This window comes from Pteropus vampyrus, unplaced genomic scaffold (assembly GCF_000151845.1).
Source record: "Pteropus vampyrus isolate Shadow unplaced genomic scaffold, Pvam_2.0 Scaffold2, whole genome shotgun sequence".
NCBI lineage: Eukaryota > Metazoa > Chordata > Mammalia > Chiroptera > Pteropodidae > Pteropus > Pteropus vampyrus.
In genome coordinates this window covers 35,989,793-36,011,448 of record NW_011888783.1, presented here as the reverse complement: position 1 = coordinate 36,011,448, position 21,656 = coordinate 35,989,793, and the positions used below count along the sequence as shown (strand labels likewise).

The following is a 21,656-nucleotide window of genomic DNA, read 5'->3' as shown; positions in this document are numbered from 1 at the left end:
ATATTGTTTTAAAAATATTCAAATATAAAATATAATGCTTTTATAATTCAGTTTAAAATGCACACATAATCTTTTTCATTTTTAAATTTTAAATCATACTAGATAAGACTTATAGATTTTTCCTCCATTATTTACCTTTTGTTTAGAATTATCGTAATCTACTAATTTTGAAATCTAACTACAATAATGTGCAATTAGTCCATTGCCATTTCCTAATTTGGAATGAACTCTGTTAAACTATTAAAAATTAAATAGTATCTAGAATCTGCATTATAAAATTATGTTCACTGGGAGAAATTAATTTTCTCATCAATCAGATTGGTTATAGAGCATCTCTTCCAAAAAAGTCACACTTTATATTCAGGAAGCCATATTCTGCCTGTGTGGAAAGCTGTTTCACCCTTTAATACTTCTGTATAAAAAATAAAACCCTGAAAGAAAAGCACTGAATGAATTAAACCATCTGCACAGGTAACTGACTTTCAAATAGAGCATCATATATGTACTGAAAGAATCTGATTTGTATTCTCTTTACTCATCGTAAAATTATTTTAGAATAAAAGAAACAATAGATGATATCACAATTCTTAGCTGAGAAAATTAAAGCACAGATGTGCTAAAGATCAACTCTGTATTTTTGTTTGTCCTGTTGATGATAGAAAGATTAGCTTGCCAGCTAATTTATAGGTTTCTTTATATAGCCAGGGAGAACTATGAAGTACTAGAGCAGATGGCCAGAATCCATATTGAGAAGTCTAAGGCCATATGCTAGAAAGCCAGTGCCTAGAATCAAATCTAAAGTGCAAGGAGAGACAGAAATAAGTAAGGACTTCAGCTAGGTGAGACAGAAGCTAAGCAGAATGAGATGCAATGAACAAATACAAAAGAGTGGCTCAGAACCAGGGCTCTAAAACAAAAAGTGTAGGGCAGAGTATGTTAATACCTTTTTGGGGGAATGGGTATAGACTTATCAAGACTGGAAATACAACTATGATTGAACAGTAAACCTAGTTTTGATTTGTCTCCAGTTCCTGGATGATGTTCTTCCTTTTCATAAAATCGGTATTTCCCAAACTGGTGTTTCATAAAACAATCTTCAAAAAGCTGTTTCATGGAGTTGAGAAGAAAATATCAGCTACAAAATAAATCTGGGGAATTAAAATACACACACACACACACACACATACACACATTTTTCATATTTTTTCTGTCTTGAAAATTTGCAATGCCACTATCATGCAAAAACTTCTAAATAGTCCTGGAGAAAAATCTTTAAACCCAACATTTCCCTAACTTATTTAACCTCAAACACTATTTTTCATCACATCAAATCCTATCCAAGACACTAGTTTGAGAGACTAACTGTCCCGTTTCATTACTGTTTCTATAGAGAGAGCTGTTACAAATCCATTTTTTAAAGGTCAGTTATAGGCTGAATGAATGAATGAATGAATTTGTCCGATATTTACTAGTATAGCTGTTGCAACTTTGCACAGGATCTAGTCTATAATACAAGAAGGACTCACATTATTTATTTGGTCAGACAAATAGGAAATTACCATAACTACTTATTTTTAAAGGTCATATAGTATGTTAAATTATAGAAGCTAAATTCCACAGCACAGAACCACTGATCTTGTAATTTGGACAGCAATCACTAGACATTAATTAGAACATCAAAGCATGTTACACAATTACTATTTTCTACTCTTGCTATTCTTGGTAAAGAGGACTCCAGCTGCAAAAGTTCTAAGGTGATCTTGTGTTAATATAGGAAGAAATGCATTGCCATGAGACACACACAACTACCAGTAGTCAGGAGTTTTGCATTTTCTGTTTTGGATTTGCTGTCAACTATCTATGAGGCATAACAGAAGACAGTTCTCTTCTGAAAAATGAGATTGCCATTTCCCAGCTAGATATTAAGAATGAACTTCAAAAAAAAATTCTAAGTCTTGTGCTCAAAATTAGGAAATTTTAGATTGAACAAAGTTCAGTTTCTGTACCCAATATTAATAGGCATTTTGAGTTTCCAAAAGATGGATATAGTGTTAAAGGTTTCTGTCTTGCCCTATATCTAAACTACATATATTAAATAATCCTCAGAACATAGTTTGGAAAATACAGGACTGAATATATTCCAAACTTCCTTATAATTCTGAAATGTTATATTCAGTGATTTTAAATTGTCTATTTATATTTTTCTCATTACAAGAAAAAAAGAGAACTGTACATTTATAAGCAAAAATTCCAGTTGTTTGCTTGTGAGGGACCAATGTTATTTGAAAAAATATCTTAGGTTACAGCATCATAACTCCACATTTAATTAGATCTTTCTAATTAATTAAAAATAATATATGCATGATCTTAGAGTATGCAGAATAGACTATTAAAGATTTTTTTAAGATGTTATATAGTGTTAGTCTTTATGGTTTTTAGATAAAATATTCTAAAACTATGCATATGTCATTTTTTACTTGAAAAAAATGTGTATCTTACAACTCTAAGGAAATAATAACTAAAGAAGAAATAATTTTTCTGAAATAGAACAGCGTTGTTTTTCATCATTTAATTTATTAATCATCAGTGTCATATGTTATAGCTTATTCTGTTAGAACATTTTTTAATTTGACATTATAATAACTTTCTGCTATAAAAAAACACAAAAATAATAGAAGAATATTTTTTTTATTTGGAGGTAGAGTGAAATGTGTAATAATTGGGCTTTTTTTAAAGAAAAATTTATTTGCAAAAAATATTTGAGATAGAAGTCAGCTTGAAAAGATCCTCACTGGCCAAATCTGGGACAATTTGAGCATCAAAATAAATAATGATATGACTGAATTATAACACTAAGTAAAATAAAATCCTTCTGTCGATACCAATATAAAAGAATAAATAAATAAATAAGAGAGAAGAGAAAGCTCTTCCTTAAATTAGAATGCCAACTAATAGAAGGGATAATGGGGTTAGAAAATCATGAATGGAAGCTGAAATTAGTGAGAAAAATTTAATAGTTTCAAAATATTTCCCCACAGATTACTTAGCAATTCTAAAGAGAACCCAATAATTTAACAGTGGAGAAACTGATGAACATCATATTAACAAAGTGATCAAAGTGAACACCACCAATATTGGATTAAACCCACATTTCATGTGCCTTCTGGTACAATGAACTTAAAAAGGACACAGCATTGCCTCTGTAGTATTCTCACCAAAATGCGTAACCTAAAGCTAATCATGAGGAAACATCAGACAAACTTAAAATGATGAACATTTAGCAAAATAACTGGCCTGCATTCTTCAAAAATGTCAAAATCAAGGAAGGCAAAGGAGAATAAAGGTTCCATTTTAGAGGAAACTAAAGAGACATTAACAAATAAATTAATGTGATAATGGATTGGATTCTGGCCAGGGATTAAACAAAAGTATAAAATGCTACAGAGGACATTATAGGGACAATTATTTAAAAATTGAATATGGACCATGCATTAGATATATTAAATTTCTGGATTTTAAAAATTATATAGTCGTTATGTAAGAGAATGTCCATGTTCTAAGGCAATATTTACTGAAGTTTTTAGAAGTAAATTGACACATCCCTCCAACTTACTCTGAAAAGAACAAATTAAATACTTAGATAATAAAGCAAATGAGGCAAAATGTAAACAACTGAGGAATCTGGATGAAGTTTCTGAAGAGTACCTCATCCTATTCTTGCAACATTTCTCCAAGTTTGAACTTAACTCTGAAACGAAAAATTGTAATAACTTTTTAAAACTTGAGTATGCTCACTAAGAGTTAAAGCCTATTTCACTATAAGTCAAATTTTCTAGTTGTATAAGAAAAAAGGCCAAACACTTTCTCTTTGTCCAAAGTGATAAAATTATGAAGCAAAATTAATATGGTGATTAATAATCTCCTTCCCTCAAGAAAAGGTAAACTATAATGTATTTGTGAGCCATATTAAATTCTTTATGCAAATGCACCACACAAATTTTAAGCAAATGCCCTTGGAGGACGTACAGTAGACTGCTATTTCAAGAGACACCTAAAACCACTACATTTACTCTCTCCACAGTCTCTGCCCCACCTGCCACACATTACTTATTCTTCATCCCCTCACTTTACCTGGCTAGATCAAGTATAACAAAAGTTTTGTCCAGGAACCTTTTCTGCCATCTATATTTTATAATAAATCATTGTCACCACTCTATAGAGGTGATTATTTATTAAACTGAAAAACATATTTTTAAAAGACTTTGTACTAAGAAATTGCCTAGTTTTTGATACTTGCTTTGTATCATAAATTACCATAGTGTTTTATTTTTTAAGGGGATACTTATTAAAATATATGCAATTTTAAATATTTTGAGTACATCACAATTTTTTAAAATCTGGTATGATATGTATATTTACATTATGTGTGTTATTTGTATATATTATGCCTATGTACATACAGGAAGTAAAACTGTGTTTTTCTTCCTTTACCTTTCTCTAAGTATAAATTCTACATTCTTCATACTCATAACCTATGTAGTCTTTATAAGCAAATTAATACTTGTTTTCTGTTCGGAAGTCAAATATTACTTTTTTTGGTTGTTTGACATTAAGAGTTGATAAGTCAAAATAAAATCCAGAAGATTAAATGGTACTGTAGTTTAATTTTTTAAAGATATTTACTGTTTATTAATAAATAATGGGAAGACAAAGACTATCATAGATTCAGATAATACCTGGTATAATTTTTGAATCCAAGAGTCTAAACCAAAAGCAGAAGTGTAAGTGGGAGGGGTTAACTAGGAGGGACCGAGTATGTGTGAATATATGAGTATGTTTGAAGAAGGATTTTAGAATTGTTTTGATGCTTCTATGTAAGAAGGAATATTGTTATTCGTAACATAAATGTTAAGAGATGAAAAACTGTTTCCTCATGGAAAACATAATAGCTTTCTAAGGAAAGATAAATGTATAAGCATTTCAGCAAATAAGTTTTTTTGATTCTTAGTTTTTATTTTTAATCTCACCAAGGATTTTATAGTCTACATTCAAAATGTATTAAATAAAACATGTCAATAATATTCTGCACTTTCAATGACCATATACTTTTTCTGAGAAAATAAATGATCCTGTGTCATGTAAAATTATTTTATAGAATTAAATCTTAAAGCTTTTATTTACAGAGAAGATTCAGCACCAATATTGACCTACTTTTTTTCTCATTCATATTTTTTAATGAGAGAATAGCTGTCTCACACCAAAATTTGAAGCCAAATTTTTATTGTAACATATTTTAAAAAAAAGAAACTCATTTTTGCTGTGCCTCTGTAATCTGAATATAAGGTTACAGCATATCAACAGCCAGCAGATGGAGAAAAAAATACTCTAGGAAACTAGGCTATAAATACTAGGTTAATTCCAGAACTTCAAGATTTTCAAAATTTTGCTAAAGCGTCTCCAAACTGTCTGATCTTTTAGTAAGAAGTTCATAATTTAGAGTGGGAACAAAAGGCTCAGAATCTCAAGTTGAGGTCCGTATTACTTCAGATGGTTTTATCATCTTCTTATACTTCCTATGAAAGCCTTTTTGATTCTCTAATCTCCTAACTGGTATAGCTCAATCAGGAATAGGAAAATGATTTTTTTCCAGTTATTTCCCCCATAATACCAGTATTATGACTCTCTTAAATATCTAGTGACTTTTATATTTAAAAAATCAATACATTAAATTCACCCCTAGTGTTAGTAATTGACAACCCTGTTGAAAAAGTTGTATTCATTTGGCTTGTATTCATTTATTCATTCAGTATAAATTATGTACACATATGTAGGTACTATGGTTGGATTAAAGTTGCAGAGAAGATCTAGTCCCCATTCTCAAGTTGCTTAAGACAAGAAAACTGAATGATGATAATGCAATATAGTAAATGTGATCAAAGTAAGCACAATATGCTGTGGAGGTCTGAGCAGGAATGCTTTACAACCCTGCTGGGTAGTTTTGGAAGTCAGTGATTTTGATTACCAAAGATGGATCTAAAAAAACAGGAGGTGAATTTTGTTATCTAAATCAGCTTATTTGAAGATAAACATTAGTCTTATTAACATTACCTATTTATTAAATGTCTATATGTTAAATGTCATAACGTATATACTCTTTCATCTGTATTAGATATTTAATGATAATGAAGATTTTTTTCTTAAGAAAACATTTGCCTTATTTCTTCTGATTGTTGGGCTCTTTATGGTTAACTGATACACATATAATTCAGGCAATATACCTCATATTATTGACTTGCAGTGGTACCTAGTGAAAACAATATAGGTCCATTAATGAAAATCCATCTTTTACTACTAGACATCCAGTTCAAATGCATGGCCTGCTAATAATTGTTGGATCATTACTTTCATCCTTGTTATGTGAAGGACAGTAAATCATGATTACCCTGTGAGCCTTCTCTGGTAAGAAAGTGTTATGATGCAATATTTCTGAAATGTAATAATAATGAATTTGGAGAAAAAGCCTTGAACAGAGAGGGAGATTTCCAAATACAGGAAAAAGTGAGAATACAGAAATTAAAACAAAAGGTAAGACGATGGGAAAGATTAGCAAAGAGAACATGAGTTTAAGTGAAATGAAAAAATGGAAGAAAAAAGTTTTAGGAATTTAATAGTTAAATATCATACAAAAAGACTTAATGGAAAGGCACTTGTACTTGAGGTTGAGTGTTGGGCAGTCATTGTTATTTTCTATAGTTCTGCCAATGATTTTCACCAACTCTACTAGCAGAGTAATCAAGGAAAAGTAATTTAGCCTTTGAGTAGTTCTAATTAGCTCTCTATAGTATAAGGAAGACCCATATCTTTTAGTTGCATACTAGAATAAACACATAGTTTAGTTGTATATAGTTCATAGCTAATTTTTAAAAGAATTACATGTTGATATAGCTACAAAATTCAACTTTAATTTTGGTAAGAACAAACTCTAGTGAAAAATTAGAAATTAGCTCTATAATACCATAGGAAAGCAAGCAGGTCTAATTGTTCAAACAGGTTTAGCTATTCAAAGTTTTCAAGAGGCAGAAGGAAAAAATATCTTTGATAAGATTTTATTTATTTTTTATTTCCATTTATGATTTTGGTAGACTTCAGTCAATTTGGTGTATAATAGCTCTTGTTAAGTGATAACATTTATTAAAGTGAGAAGTACATATTGAATAACGTAGATAATAACCTAACACAGTAATGATCTTTATTGATTTGTATCTGCTATGGTGAAAAATACAAATGGGTTCTGTATTTGTTTTTGAAAGGAGAAGTTTTACAAATACCATCTTTGCTTTTACTTATCATACATTACATCCATTATCTTTCTAATAATTGATAAACCATAAGGCTTTCTGGACCAGAGTATAATAGAACCCTTAAGATAATTGAAAATTTCAAATTAATGGTAATAATATGACATAAATATTGATGATGACTTAAACTTTAAAATGGACATGCTTCTATCTACATGCAAGTCACCTTTTTTTGGAGATTGAAACCAGTTATATTTATTGTAATAGCCTCAATAAAAATACAAGCCAAATAAAATACTTTCAATAGTCATTAGGTGACTACAATCAGTTTTTTAAAGCATTTACTAATTAGAATTATTTATAATACTATAATTGACTTTGTGGCTTTCCTCCACGCTCTGCTTTTTCAGTACTTTCCTTTTAAGTGTTGAATCTAGGCTTGCTTGCTTACATTACTGTTACAGTGGTAACTAGGTGCCAATTTGCCACACCAAGGATTGTTGCAAAGCTTAGTAAGTACATTGCACACAGTCCTATTTACTTGCTCCAGGCTAAATAAGTGTGCGTGTGTGTGTACACACAATGAACATGCACATGCCCAAGTATTTTTTAATTACAAAGTCAAATAGAGTTTGGAACAATTCTGAATGTATATGTAGGTGTTTAACAATCCTCAGTTGTCATAGTATCTTTTACAATGTAAAAGACCCTTGAGCAATATTAAGCAATATGAGACCAGGTTCTGTATTTGTTCTTAGCAGTCTTACTAAGGTGTTCAGTTTTCTTATTAACTAAATTACATTTAGTTTACAAGTGCTTATTGAACAATTTCTAAGTATAACCTAAAATTTAAAGCAATAATAAAGAGAAGAAAAAGAAGGTCTAGCTCTTGCTGGCCTTCCATTTAAGTACTTTCCAATAGTAGAAAAGACAAGGTGACCAGCCTATTCCCATGCCCTAGGGTTGAGATGAGCAGGACAGAGTGTGTGTGTGCATGTGTGTGTGTGTGTGTGTGTATGTTTAATATACATCTGTATATATATAAAATATCAATATAACTATACTTATATTTTGGAGCATTTTTTACTCCTATGTGTGCTTTTTTTACTTAACATTAGAAAACAATACTATTTTAAATACCTGATCATTATTACAATATAGTGATTTTATTTTGAATTCAGGTTAACCTCTTAGCTAACATTATTTAATGTGTGCAAACAAATTTTATGTTAAATATTGATCCTGAATGCCACAGCCTTGGACTTTTTTCTTATGTTACCATCCTTTCCAAAGTATAATACATATTATTAACGAAAATACTCTAAGCATCAGATCCAAAACACTGTGGTTTAACAGCGTGCCTTAGGCCTCTTGATGAATCTTTATTAACTTTATTAGTAACAAAAAAGTTTAAGGAAGAAATAGTTTTAAATCATATTTTTCTGTGAGTCTTCATGCTTTATTACAAATAATATAATTCTCTCTAGTCGGTTTAACAATAAAAAAGACATGTTAAAAGGTAGTAATTAAGTAGCTAACAGACTCCAGCAAGACCAGAGAGCCAGCTTTGAAGTTATCCAGTCAATAACATTGTACAAGCATATTCCATGAGATCCTCTAGCAGAAACACTACTTACACTGGTACCCAGCACTTATGTTACATCAGTCTGAAGCACTGTCATCCCCAAAGAACCTAATATCTCCACCAACAAACACATCAAGTTTTCTAAGAGGAGTTGCACCCACAGGTTGCTTACTTCCAATTTCAAATCACACTCTCTGAATTTGATTGCTGGGAACTAAGTTACTTACCTCACTGTAAGACAATCTGGGAATGCTAGTTTTCTGATTTCTGCCTAAGAAGATTGAGATCATATTATCGAAAATTAACAAAATACAAGAAAAGTATTCAAAACTTTGTGGCAGCCACTGATGACCAATGCTCACTGGTAAGTGAACTAGATTAACTTTCATCTTAAATCTTCATTTCATCATTTAAAATTTTTAATGAGGTGTCAGATACATTGTCTTTCTCTGGGAAATTTATCCAATTTTTGCCTTCAGTAAGCACCCAAATAATTTTCTCAATGAATCACTTCTGCCAAATGTTAGTTCCTCTAACCATCATTCTTACTTAAACTGAAAGAGGGGCACACATCATTCTTACTTAAACTGAAAGAGGGGCACACATAAGCCATGGTTTCTCACCCTCAGCCCTATTGACATTTTAGAATGAACAGTTCTTTTTGAAGGGAGTTATCTTGTGTGTTATAGGATGCTGAGCAGCATCTCTACCCTAGATCCCAGTAACACATGCATACACACACATACACACACACGCCCAAAATGATAATCAAAATTGTCTTCAGACATTGATAGATTATCCTGAAATCAAAAATCATTGCCTGTTGAGAGCAACTAAGATGCAACTTTGATGTCTTTGCATAGTGGACAGCTTATGCAAATAAATAAATGCCTCCTTTGACTGCTTTCTCTGTGAGTCTTCCAATCTTACCATTGATGTTGTAATTATATATCTCTGACTGCTTCCCTTAAATTCTTTTCTTCAAAATGTAAGAAAATATATAAATCTGAAATGGAGGTTGAAAATTTGTCTCTCCTCTGTGCCTCCAGGAATTCACTTGCTTTCTCCAGTATTTCTCTTTTGCTTTGTCTTCTGCCCCTTTTATACTGTATAAATATTCTACATCCTCTCCCTTCTTCAAGGTTAGTCTTGACAGTAGGTACCTATAGGAAGGAAGGGAGGACAAGGAAAGTTAGTTGAGGCTTTGATTTTAAACTTTGTGCTTCAAAAATTTGTTGAATCGAGTGAATGCATATTTCTTAAAGTTATCATGGGAACAAATAAAATTAAAGTACCCATTTTATTGTTACATTAAATTTACTTGGAAAAATATTCCCACAATGCAGAAATTAGTTATTATATTGTAGTTAAGATTTAGAATTGAGCCTGGAAAACCTCTTTAAAAAACTTTGCTGTATTTTCTTTTGTAATGCAGAGCATTTGTAAGGAACTATATAGATAAGCCATATAAATTGCCTTTTTTAAAATGCTGTCTGCAGTATTCATTAATTTATGTATATATTCACTCCTTAAGAAGTGATAGTTTATGTGAGTGAAATGGTTTTATATTAATCCTTAACTATTCTAAGCAAAGATAAAATAGTAAAAAATCAGTTTAATAACTTTTTGGTTTCCTGATAAACTTCAAAGTTGACCTGAATCATATTGCTACTTTTTTAAATTAACTTCCAAAATTGCTAACCTGTTTTAAGAGTTTAGGAGCATGCCTTTCCAAGATTGAAGAGTAGCATCTAATTTCCTTATTTTAAGCATTTCTTTTAAACAGTAAAAGAAAGTAAGAGAGCATGATTAAATTTCTTTTCATATGGCTTTTAGGTAGAATAAATAATTCAACTTTTTATAAGGATAGTTTAGTTTTTATACCATGTCATAAATAGCTCATCAGCTGTGTTAGAAAGAACTTTTTTCCTTACCAGAAATACTTAAGGATTTTTTATTATTAAAAATAAGAGACAAATGTTTATCTTAGTCTGTCTTGAAATGACTCACTAAATTCTAATCAATGTGTTTTTTTACTTATTAATTTTGGTTAGCTTTATCTTAATGTATCTCCATCACATCCATTAGTTTATAAAAATTCACTTAGAATTTTGTATATCTTGTGTTTATTTTACTGATTAGGTAATTACAAACATGTAGTTATTGTCTATCCATTGACCTGTTTAGAGAGTAACAAATATTTTGTGACTTCTATCTTCCTGTTTTTAATATTAATGAGATTTAAATTTTACCTATTATTATACTCAATGGAAAGAATTTGGAGATATTGTAGTGTATTATATAATAATAATTTAATGAAGCATTAGAAATTGATATTCATACTTTATTATGTATTGTTAAAATTAAACAAACTATTTCATTGGAAAAAATGATGTAAGACATTCTTGGTAAAGTCTGCATTACTGTATTAAAAGAATTTTTTTAGAAACTAGAATTTTCATATAAAAATTCTATTTTTTTGAAAATATTCAAATAGCACAAGAGTGGAATAGCAGAAAATTATTTTGAACACATCCATTTCTAGCAGTATAATATAAAACTGTCTTAATATAAAACAATATTTATATTGTTTTAATACAAAATAATATAATATAAAGGTCTGTCTTAATATAAAACAATAGTTCTGCATAAAACTTAATGTTATTTCATTGCTAGTTTCCACATGTAGAAGTAAAATCTCAACAAGCAGGGAAGAAAAAAAAGGCCTGGATTGAGCAGTAAACACATAAGGCAGGTGGAATTGTCTTAATGGCAAATGAAAATAATAGTACTTAAACCAGAAAGAAAGCTATAGGCCAACAGCAAGATGGAGAATCTGAAAGAAATAATTCTCACTTAAGGCCCTGAGATGGGTTTTTTTTCTCTTTTTTGTTTTGTTTACAGACTATATCAACCAAATATGAGTTCATAATCAAAGTCCAGCAAACATATAAGGAAATAAGCCACCATGAATGAGAGTTAGTAGAAATAACAAATTATACATTTAGACCCCCAGCAACTACAGATATTGAACTGGCCGATATTAAAAAAATAATAATAAAGCAAATTTAAAATGTTTTTTAAAATAGTCTGGCAGATTTGAACTTACAAAAGTGGAAAATATAATTGTTGAAATGAAAAAGAAATCCTTAGTAGATGAATGTGTTAGTATCTAGTTAGGGAAACAAACTATTCTAATTATTTTAAACAGGGACAGTTTAATATAGGGAATTGGTTAGATAGATTATTAGAAAGAACCAGAAGAGCAGTGAGGATAACTAACAGAGCAAAATAAAGAGGAAAAAGAAATAATATCCAGAGCTCAGAAGCTGCTAACTTCCTTGGGTGGAGCCTATAAGCCTAAACCCACTGGGAAGCTGTTGCAGTCACTTTTGGATTCACCAAAGTGGTGTTACCTCAACCACAGTTGGAATTACCAAAATATCACCACTTCTTCCAAATTTATAGGTTCCAGTTCCACCTTATCCCTACTGCCCAAATAGCAACTCTTTTCTTATAATCTCTCATTGGTGCCTCCTATTAGAAGAATTTAATAGGAAAACTTTCAGGAGAGCCAGTTATTGGCTCCTCACCTCATGTAAAACAAAGCAGAATAAAGAAGAGAGGGAATGAGAGCTTTAACAGTAAAAAGATAAGTAGTTGGCAGGGTGGGTTATATACCAGGTTGGACACAGCTGAAGAGAGAATTAGTGGATTGGAAGAGATGTTTAAAAACAATAATACAGTAGAGAAAAACAAATACACGAAAAACATGTAATAAAAGTAGAGATTTTTAGGCTAATATTTGAAATTCTAAGACAAATCAAGTATTCTGGCAGAGAAAATAGAAGAAATGAAGGACAGACGATATTTAAAGAGCTAATAACTGAAAATTTTTCAGAAATGGTGAAGAATAGAGGTCTACAGATAGCTGAAGCACAATAAGTAACAAGCAAGAGAAATAAAAAGAAATTTGTACCTTGAGATTGTGTAGTAAAACTGCAGAACATCAAAGATAAGGAAAGATGCTAAAAGCAGCCTGAGGAGGAGAAACACATCACTTGAAAAGAAACAGTGAAATGGACATCCGATTCCTTAACGCAACAATGGAAGCTAGACATCAATGGAATATTTTTAAAGTGTTGCGAGAAAATATTTGTCAACCTAAAATTAGATGCCTAGCAAAACTTTGTTTAAAGCCAAGGGTGTAAATATGATAAATAACCAAAAACAAAGAGTTTATCACCAAGAGGCATAAACTAAAGGAACTTCTAAAAGGAAATAATTAAGAAAAATCAGTAAAAATAATTCCAAAGGAAAATATGAGGTGCTAGAAGAATGAGTAAAAAGGAAAAATAGCAGTAATACTAGCAAATCCAATAAAATCTATGTAAAATACTGTACTACTAACAGTTAACAGATATTATTATTTAAAATTTCGGGGGTTGAAAAAAATGATAAAACATAATGTTAGACAACAGTAGCATGAAAGCCTGGGGAGGAATACACCATCGATTACTAGTATGCATAGTAAAATTTCCCAGGTAACCCACTAAAAAAGTATAAAAGGAGTTTACGATGTCCATATATTTAGGATATAGCTTCAAAATATGCTAAAATGTTAAAATTCAATAAAATTAAAGGAAGAAATAGATCAATTTAATATCATAATAAATTTGAACATATATTTGTCTGTATAGAACTGAATATCCAGCAATTAGAGAATATGCATCATATTCTCAATTAGAGAATGATGCATATTCTCTAATTGCTGGATATTCAGTTCTATACAAACAAATATATGTTCTGTATATTTAAGAATATACAGAAGGTGATTCACGACTTAGAAAAATTGACCATATTTTACCACAAAGTGTCAATAAATTTCAAAGAATTGTCTTATAGACTGTCTCCTCTGACATATAAATAAGTCACCAGCAAAAAGATAAATTTTTAAATGTTATACATTTGTAAATATTTTTAAAAATACTGTTGAATAACTTGTAAACCAAAAAAGAAGTACAGGTTTCCCTTACCATGGGAAAGAAGAGCATTCCTCTGAAACCTTCCCTACATTGAAATGGTATAAAGTGAAGAGTATCCCCCACTTTCTGAAAGTTACATTATGCCACTTTACTTTTACAAAAGACCTATTCGTACCTATGTTCTCTAATCAAAGAAGAAATCTGAAGAGGATTTTCACTTTTTAAAAAAGCCATTACTGTACTAAGGTAGGTCTTTCGTGAAAGCAAAGTGACATAACACGAACTTTCAGAAAGCAAGGGATACCTGTATTTTTAACTGAACAAAACTAAATATGTCAAAATTATAGGATATATAACCTTGCATTCTTACATTAGAAAAGGAGAGAGGCTGAAAATTATAATGACCAAGACTTCCAATTTAATGAGTTAGAAAGTGATCAACAGCCTTTAAAAAAGAAGAAAAGAATTAGATAACAGGTAAAAATTAATGAAATGGAAAACATACATTTATCAGGTGAGATCAACAGAGCCTGAAATTAGATCTCTTAAAAGGCCTATAAAATAGAAAAACCTCTGGAAGTTTAATCAGTTAAAAATTAAAGAGAAAAAGCAGAAGTAAATGATATTATGAGTAAAAAAGGAAGAGGATACATACCTACAAATCAAATAGAGATTTAAAAAATAAGAGGATAGTGTGAACAACTTTATACCAATAAATTGTGAAAATTTAGATAAAAAGTGCAAGCTCCTAAAAATTATCTTACTAGAATTGACGCAAGAAAAAATTAAAAGCCAAGATAATCCTGTAACCATTCAAGAATTAAATATTTAGTTAAACCTTCTCATTAAAAAAACTAGTCCTGCACAGATAAAACTGACCTCTGACTTTTCAAGAAAAGATCATTTCAAACGTACACACTCCTCCAGAGAAAGATAAAGAAGAAATATCCTCAAACTCAACAATAAACAGCTATATCTATATCAAAACCTTAATATTCACACCAGACAAAGATCAAAATCTTAACATCTAAACCAGACAAAGAAGCAAGAGGAAGTAAAAGTACAGTTCATTCTCACAAATATTAATATCAAGTTCTAAACAAAACATTAATGAACTAAATACAACAATATATTTTTAAAAAGAAAATACATTGTGATCAAGAAGGGCATTAAAAGAATGCAAGTATAATTTAACATTGAGGATGAGAGGGTGGAATCTATATGTGTTATTTAGCGTATTAACAGATTAAAGAAGAAAAAGCATTATTTCAATAAATTTATAAAAAATTTAATTGACTCATTCGCACCGGAGTGGGGAGGACCTTTTAGCAAAATATTTTTCAATTACAGTCAGCATACAATATTAGTTTCAGGTGTACAACATAGTGATTAGACATTTATATAATTTACAAAATGATCATCCCAATAAGGTTAGCATCCATCTGACACAATACATAGTTTTTACAATATTATTGACTATATTCTCCATGCTGTACTTTATATCCTTATGATGTTTTTATAACTGGCAGTTTGTACATCTTAATCTTTTCCCCTTTTTTACTTATCCTCCCAAACCCGCTCCCATGTGGCAACCATCAAAATGTTCTCTATCTATGAGTTTGTTTCTGTGTTGTTTGTTTATTTTGGTTTTCAGATTCCACATGTAAAAATGAAATCATACGGTATTTGTCTTTCTCTGACTTATTTTACTTACATATTACCCTCTAGGTCCATTCATGTTGTCATAAATGGTGAGATTTCATTATTCTTTACGGCCAAGTAATATTTCAATGTATTTATGTACCACATCTTTTTTATCCAATCATCTAATAATGGACACTTAGGTTGCTTGCATATCTTGGCTGTTGTAAATAACACTGCAGTGAACATAGGGGTGCATATATCTTTTCAATTAAGTGTTTTGGATATCGTGGGATACACACCCAAAAGTAAAATCGCTGAGTCATAAGGCAGTTCTGCTTTTACTTCTGTGGGGAACTGCCAAACTCTTTTCCTTAGTGGCTGCACTAATTTGCAATCCCACCAACAGTGCACAAGGGAACACTTTTCTCCACATCCTCACCAACACTTGTTTTCTAATTTATTGATGATAGCCATTCTGGCAGGTGGTTTTAGTTTGAATTTCTTTGATGATTTGTGATGTTGAACATCTTTCCATATGTCTGTTGGCCATCTGTATCTCCTCTTTGGAGAAGTATATATTCAGGTTCTCTGTCCATTTTTTAATCAAATTGTTTCTTTTTTTTTTTTGGTGTTATATGAGTTCCTTATATATTTCGGATATTAATCACTTATCAGATATATCATTGGCATGTATCTTCTTCCGTTTCAGTAGGTTTCTTTTCATTTTGTTGATGGTTTCCTTCGTTGTACAGGAACTTTTTAGTTTGATGTAGTCCTAATCGTTTATTTTTTCCTTCACCTTAGGAGATATGTCCAAAAAACTGTTATTAAGAGCAATGTCAAAGAGTTTGCTGCCTCTGTTTTCTTCTGGGAGTTTTTATGGCTTTGGGTCTTACATTTAAGTCTTTAATTCATTTTGAATTTATTTTTGTATATGGTGTAAGAAAGTGATCCAGTTTCATTCTTTCACATGTGTCTGTCCCCTTTTCCCAGCACCATTTATGAAGAGACTGTCTTCATTGTATATTCTTGCCTCTTTTGCCGTAAATTAATTGGCCATGTAGACGTAAATTTATTTCTGGGTTCTCCATTCTGTTCCAATGATCTGTGTATATGTTCTTACACCAGTGCCATGCTCTTTTGAATACTTTAGTCTTTGTAGTGGTATAGTTTGATATCTGGTAGCATGATACCTCTAACTTTGCTCTTCTTTCTTAAAAAGATTGTTTTGGCTTCTTGAGTCTTCTGTGGTTCCATATAAATTTTAGGATTATTTGTTTTAGTTCTGTGAAAAATGCCATTGTTATTTTGATAGGATGCATTGAATTTGTAGATTGTTTTGGGTAGTATGGACATTTTAACAATGTTAATTCTTCTTATCCATGAGCACAGTATATGCTTCCATTTATTTCTATCTTCTTCAGTTTATTTTGTCAGTGTCTTACAGTTTTCCAAATATAGGTCTATTACCTCCTTAGTGAAATTTATTCCTAGGGTTGTTTTTCTTTTTTTGATATAATTATAAATGGGATTGTTTTCTTAATTTCCATTTTTGATAGTCGATTATTAGTGCATGAAAATACAACCAATTTCTTAATATTAATTTTATATCCTGCTACTTTAATTAATTCATTTATCAGTTGTAATAGTTTTATCATGGAGTCTTTAGGGTTCTCTATATATAGTATCATGTCATCTGCAAATAATGACAGTTTTATTTCTTCCTTTCCAATTTGTATGCCTTTTGTTTCTTTTTATTGTCTGATTGCTATAGCTAGGGCTTCCTAGAGACATTTTCTTTAAAATCAGAACAGGACAATTTAATATTTTAGTTGAGGTCAGAGTCCTCACAGCAAGAACAGAAAAGAAATATCAGGTACAGTTGGTCTTCCATATCCATGGATTTTACATTTGCATATTCAACCAACCATGGATTTAAAATACTTGGTAAAAAACTGTTCTGTTGCTGATGTGTATAGGCATACCTCAGAGATACTGTGGTTTTGGTTCCAAACCACCACAATAAAGTGAGTACCGCAATAAAGCAAGTGGTAATCTTTTTGCTGGTGGAGGGTCTTTCCTTCTATTTGTAAAAAACACACTATCTATAACAAATAATAAAGCAAAATAAAACAACGTATGCCTCTACTATGGTTGTGTCTATACTAAACACATACAGACTTATTTTTGTCCTCATTTCCTAAACAGTACAGGATAACAATTATTTACATAGCATTTACATTGTATTAAATATTGTTAGTCTAGAGATAATTTAAAGCATATAGGAGGATGTACCTAGGTTATGTGTAAATACTATGCCTTTTTATATAAAGGACTTGAGCATCCTGGGATTTTAGTATCCACAGGGGTTCCTGGAACCTTCCTGCCCTTGCCCCCCATACTGAGGGGTAACTATATAAGCATTTGAAAGGAAGAAATAAAACTGCCTTTGTTTGTAGATGACGTGATTGTCTACAGGGGAAACTCAAAATAATTTAAAGTATTAGAAATAACATGAGAGTTTAGCAAGGTGACTATAAAATAAATATACAAAAATAAGTTACATTTCTAACATAAACTAATGGTAAAAAAGATACTATTTACTATAGCTACAAAGACAAAGTATATAGACATAAAAAGAACAAAAGTGTGCAAGATCTCTATGAGAAAACTATAAACTCTATTGAGCAACATTAAAGATCTAAATGGAGAATTGCACTAATATAATAGATTCAATATAGTCAAGATGTCAGTTTTTTCCAAATTGATTCAGAGAGCAATGTGATTCCAGTGAAAAACCTCAACAGGGTTTTTGAGGAATTCTACATGGGTGTAAATTTTACATGAAAGAGTATAGAGATGAGAATAGCCATAGATTCCTAAAAAAGAATAAGGTAAATGAATTTGCTCTGTCAGATAACAAGATTTGCTATAGAAATATAGAATTTAAGAAAGTGTGGTATTGGCAGAGGTATTGACAACTTGATCAACTGAACAATATATATTAAGATATCAGAAGTTCTTCATATTAACCTCTTTTGGAATGTTTTCATATTTCTCTAGAAAAGCAATTAAAGGGCCTGTATAGGATAGGGATGGTTACATCCTCTAACAGACATGTTCACAAATCACTCTGCATAAGTCTGTAAAGACTGCATTTCAAACCGGTAAGTTGAAACTCCCAGAGCTCTTTAATAAACCTAATAATGGAAGAGACCAGAGAAGAAAATGTTCTGAAGTTTCTGAATATTTCATTTAATCTTAGATAGTTTCAAGTTATATTTCAAAATATGTTTTTTATCTTCTCTAAAGGGCTTAGAGAAATAATGATTATTTTTAGATGTTTCAGAAAACAATGTTAAAGAGCAGTACTTACTAAGAAAAAAAATTCTTGTCTAAAAATAGTTTTATCACATGAGTTTATATTTTAGCATGCAAACAAAAAAAATTTACAGGTTTAGTTTGCAGCCCAGCTGTATTTTTTACACATTCCTGCTTTGCTCAGACTGAATGACTCTATGACTTAGTATTTCTCTGTGTTGAACATAGAAAAATCCAGATGATTTAATGTAATTTATACTGTTTAAATCTCTTTTTCCTGCCTGAAAGTAAATTTAACTCTAGAATGCTTTCCTTTTGACATCATATATTTTACAAATAATGTGCTTTGGAGGGTCACCTAAAACAAGGAACAGATTTCTTATCAGCAGGCAGCATTCCCACCTAATTTGTTCATCTGCCTGATTTTAGAAAGCATATGAGTAATGGAAGCTTCCCGATATTTTTTAAATAGGCATATTTCTTCAGTTATTCTGTATCTTGTCAAAGCTATTAAGCCTAAATGCTAATAGGTGTATTGATAAAGTTGTCAGATAAAAGCAAATATGTAATTACAAATCCTTGTTCCAAAAACAGATAAGTGAGTATTCATTTATCATAGGTTTTGCATTTGTCCCTCAAGGGATATGGATGTGCAACATGTATTCTATAAAATAATATTTCTGTTGACCTTTATATGTATCCATTGTCTCTATTCTGGCTGACTTATGTTGGATTATTGAAAAACAAATGGAACATTTAATAACTTTTTGCTATAGCTTCCCTCAGTCTAATATACTACCTTATGTAAATTTGTTTTACTTTTTTCACACATAGTAGAAATTACTTCTTTTTTGTATGTATAATAGTGGTGCTACTTATTGCAAATGTCTGTTTCTCTAATAATGTAGACAAAGTTAATATTTTCTGGAAAACGTGATATCTCATTTCATTATTGCCATGGCTATTTCTATAGTAAGAGCGGTGTAGACAATGCACAGTAACACAGCATGAATCCAAATTCCAAATCTTTGTTATAGCAATTTGATTCATTCTCATTAACAATATCAACTGAAGAACTGCTAAATATTCTATTTCTTTTTTATATTATACGCCAGTGTTTTTCAATATATTATATGTATACTTCCACTTCTATCAGAACTACCTGAAGGGGCTTATTAAATATACAAATGCCTAAATGCTACCGTATAAACTTCTCAATAGAACACTGTCAGTCTGACCCGGACATCTGCATTTTAACAAACAACACTGGTGATTATTACGCACTCTACAGTTAAAGACTCCCTGGTGTACACCATAACCTGAGTACGGAAAGAGCTTTGTTCTCTGACTTTTAGGTGTGTTTCATTCTGTATTATAGTTCTTGTAGCTTGTTTTAAATCAAACAGCAACTTTAAACCAAGGAGAGCCAGCCTCAGCTCTGACTGTGTGCGAAATGGTCTTACCTATACCAGCTTACTTGAAGAGCTACTCTACATCCTTTACGGCTTGTGGCTGCCCTGTGTTTGTCTGTCAGGCCTGGAATATAGATGGCATTTGTAAAATCTGCCCCATTCTTTCTTGTTACAATGAGTTTAGGAATTAGTATCTCTTGATTTATTTAAAGAAATATTTTAGTTTGATATTTACTTAAGGGATAATGATTGCAATGAAAGATTCACTTTCATTCAATATAATTGCAAATTTGAACTGTTTAAAACTAAGTTAAAAAAAATTCATTGCCCTTCAGCCTCTTAAATATAACCTATAATTCTCTAGTAGGAGTTACGGTATATTTCTTTTAGCTCTGCATTACTGAAATTTAGTTAGATCAAGAAACATTATAAACCACAAGCCTTTTGATATTTTGTGTTGTTATACAGAGACCAAGGAAGCTAGAGATAAGGGCCTTCTAACAAAATATTAGGCTCTTGCTTCTGTGAGAGTTTCTGGATAAAGGAAAAAGAAACTACCAGCATGTTTTAGAGAGTTGAGAAGTATGGCAGTCCTGTGGGAAATGATTCCTATCTAACCTTTTAAATTTATGTCTACCTAATCTGTTTTCTGTAGGTTTTAGAATCTCCTCTTCAACCCCTATGATACTAATATTAAGAAATAAATCACTTCCAGAGTCAAAAGTCTGACATTACGGAAAGTAAACAGTATATCACCCAGACTTTTCTATTCCCCTAACTAGTTAAAATAAACAGGAAAGCCACATGGTCTGTGACAGACATCTCCCTTTTCCAAAGACATCTCTAGCCTTTTGTCATCTTTACCGATTAGGCGGGATATCTCGAAGCCACGTGAGAAACAGATTGTGCATGCCAAAAATCAAAACAACAAACTGCTGACTTCATTGGTTCCTATGCATTATAAACCAGCGCTTCTGAGCATTCTGTCTTTTGTCTTTTATAATCTTGTCAGAACTCTGTTTATCTTATTAATCTTTTTATATAATCAACCTTTAGTTTGCTATTCTTCTTCCTTATTTTTTGTTATTGTGGTTGTAGATATATCTGTATATCATCTGCACTGATATTTATTATTTCCTTCCTTCTTGTTTCTTTGGGCTTGCTCTGTGGCACTTTTCCAACTTCTTTAGTTGGATGTTTAACTCATTTAATTTTAACCTTTTTTGTTTCTTGATAAATATATTTGAGCTATAAACCTCTGTCCAACACCCATCTTTCTTTTCTAAGACCACTCAGGATTGGATTTTCCTTTTCTGTTCACCTATAATATGGTGGCTGGATACTGTGGGCAAGACACTTTCCCTTAGGGACATATATATTGGTAGAACAAGCTCTTGCCATCTCTAATAGC

At 31.0% G+C, this 21,656-nt stretch overlaps 1 protein-coding gene across 12 annotated transcripts in view; it reads left to right on the top strand.

Annotated features, from left to right (window-relative positions):
* The window catches only part of MBD5 (methyl-CpG binding domain protein 5), a 383,463-nt gene that overhangs the window by 269,288 nt on the left and 92,519 nt on the right, over positions 1-21,656 (top strand). Inside the window, exon 5 of one of the 12 annotated variants that reach the window (XM_023530255.1) lies at positions 6,356-6,459. The exons of the other annotated variants lie outside the window; for them this stretch is intronic. The gene's annotated coding sequence lies outside the window, so the exon portion shown is untranslated. The remainder of the gene's footprint in view (positions 1-6,355; positions 6,460-21,656) is intronic. 12 annotated transcript variants of the gene reach the window in all.